The sequence below is a fragment of the Pteropus vampyrus genome, unplaced genomic scaffold (genome assembly GCF_000151845.1).
Source record: "Pteropus vampyrus isolate Shadow unplaced genomic scaffold, Pvam_2.0 Scaffold32, whole genome shotgun sequence".
Taxonomy (NCBI): domain Eukaryota; kingdom Metazoa; phylum Chordata; class Mammalia; order Chiroptera; family Pteropodidae; genus Pteropus; species Pteropus vampyrus.
In genome coordinates this window covers 9920884-9923271 of record NW_011888813.1, presented here as the reverse complement: position 1 = coordinate 9923271, position 2388 = coordinate 9920884, and the positions used below count along the sequence as shown (strand labels likewise).

At 43.9% G+C, this 2388-nt stretch overlaps 1 protein-coding gene and 1 pseudogene across 1 annotated transcript in view; one reads left to right on the top strand and one right to left on the bottom strand.

The window, feature by feature from the left end:
- The window catches only part of LOC105290144 (forkhead box protein N3), a 166072-nt gene that overhangs the window by 115460 nt on the left and 48224 nt on the right, over positions 1 to 2388 (top strand). The gene's annotated exons all lie outside the window — the stretch shown is intronic.
- On the bottom strand, positions 1339 to 1457 carry LOC111737916 (annotated as a pseudogene).

Here is a 2388-nt window from a genome sequence, read left to right as displayed (position 1 = left end):
GTTCCTAATTACCCACCATCTATGTGGTCTCTGAGAATATGTTTTTAAGTTTGTTTAAAAAAAATAATAAGGAAATGCAATTTTAAAAGAAGTCTTCGATCAATTCTGGCTTTCACTGTCTCTTGGGAATCCAAATTTTCCTAATCGCCAGTTACCCCGACGTCCACGATGTGTGCAGCGTAGTATGGAAACTGAGCAAGCATCCGTTGGACAGCCGTCTTTTAATTACAGCTGATCTGCTATCATAGTAACTATTCTCATGAAAATCCAGTGTTGCATCCTGAGCAAATGGCAGTCCTATGGACGGAGACAGGGAGTCAGAAGGAGTTGCCAGCTCGACTGGGGACATGGCACGGAGAGCCCCCTCTGGGCCAGGTACCTGCCGAGCAGGTGTGTATGGGCCGAGCCTGCTGTTTCAGGGTGATGGCCAGTAGGAGGTGGAAACTGAGGCTGGCGTCTCAGGAGAGGGAAGTCGACGTGGAGAGCACGTTTCGGAGGTTGTCAATCCAGAAACACCCATTAAGTGGCGGGCAGAAAGAAGTGGGAGTCTCGGGAGTATAGGATGACCAGAGGAGAAGGGTCTGTATCGAAGTGTGGTAGGAGGAGGAGCAGCAGCTGACAGCAGCCACAACAGTAAAGAAATAGCTTAGAAAGTGGAGGAAATCGCTAAAATGAAGGGCACAGAGAGAGGAGGGAAGGGGCAGGCGCGCTTGCTGGGCAGAGAAGCCGGGGAGGCGGGACTGGAGAAAAGGCACCTGTCGGCTCTGATGAGTAAATTGGCACTAGGGTCTTCTTTGTGCGTCCACTGCCCTGCCTCCTGTCTCTGCGGACCTGCGGTTCTGGACATTTCATGTGGATGACATCATACGCTATGTGGTCCTTCGTGTCCGGCTGTGTATTTTCTTTACATTATTCTTATATTAGCCTTATGTACTAGGTATTATTTCACTCATTTTATAGATGGGAAAATAAGGGCCTGGTGCAGTTGTCCTGGTCAAGGTCACAGAGCCAGGGTCAGACATACCCACCTTTGGTTGAAATGGTATAAGTATTTCTAAACAGTTTTCTACTTTAGATGTTTAGATATTCTTTAGTGTTTTACAGACTGCGGCTGAAAAGAAGCCTGTTATATTGCTTAAAAGCAGTTGAGACAAGATCGAAAGATGGAAATGAATACTTGTGTTGTCTTCTTTTATTCAAATAATTAAGGCACTTCATTTCTCTTTGTCCCTACATGTGACTTTTGTAAACAGCCAACTTTAAGATATTTTAAAGGGTGTGGATAGAAAAAAAGGGAAATTCTGAAATTAGTCATTCAAAGATTTTTTTTTAAAAAAACACCTATAGCACCTGGTCTTCCTAGGTGGTCTCCCATCCAAGTACTAACCAGGCCCGACCCTGCTTAGCTTCCAAGATCAGACGAGATCGGGCTCATTCAGGGTGGCATGGCCGTAGACAGTCATTCAAAGATTAATGCAATGAGGAACACACCCCTTAACAGAATGAGTATTTGAGTCTACCTGAATTTTATACCAGTAGATAGGTAGATATAGATATTTTTATACTAATTATACTTTACCAATAGGAATATTCCTTATAGTTTAATTTTTTGCGCATTTAAAAATGCATTTCTTGTCTATTAAGTTGTATCAGTTAGATTATAAAATATAAAGATTATACAACCTTGGATCATATTGTACTGCACAGCCTGCTTGTATCAAAGGGCTCACTCTTAAAATACAGTTGGAAAAGTCGTTCCCCTTGAAGTTCTGTTAAACTGTGCGTAGATGGAAGTCTAGAAAGAAATATTTTTATACAATTGCCAAGAGGCTTACAATGAAGGAGAATTTAGAACATACTCCAAGTGAGCGGTTCACATTATAGTTTCAGAAGTGAACTTAAAAGGGTCCACCTGTAAACTGCAAGAGGTCAAGTTTGTGTTCCTGTTTTGTTCCCTCGACAACTGAAAGGCGCGGCTGAGAACTCCTGGGTGGTGTGCGCTACAGTGCGTGCGAGGCGTGGCGGGGGGGTGCATGCACGGGCGCACGTGGCCCATGCACTCAGGCTTTTATCATTGCTCCTCGTGTGTCTGCAAGAATAAATCTCTCCTACCATCCCCTTGCCCCTCCTTCTGCGGTGTCTCCGTGACCCTCAGCTCTCCTGTTGACCTTTACAAACGATGGCATGAAGATAAAAGGCCTCAGTTTTCGTATCAGACATACCTGGATCTAGTCCCTGCCTTGCTACTTAATTGCTGTCGACTTTGGAAAAGTTACGTAAAGTTCTTTGAGCTACTGTAAAATAGGAAAATACCAGTCTTGCAAGGTCGGTACAATTATTGTGACGATTAGATGAAGACAATCTGTGTACAGCTGAACTGCGGTTATA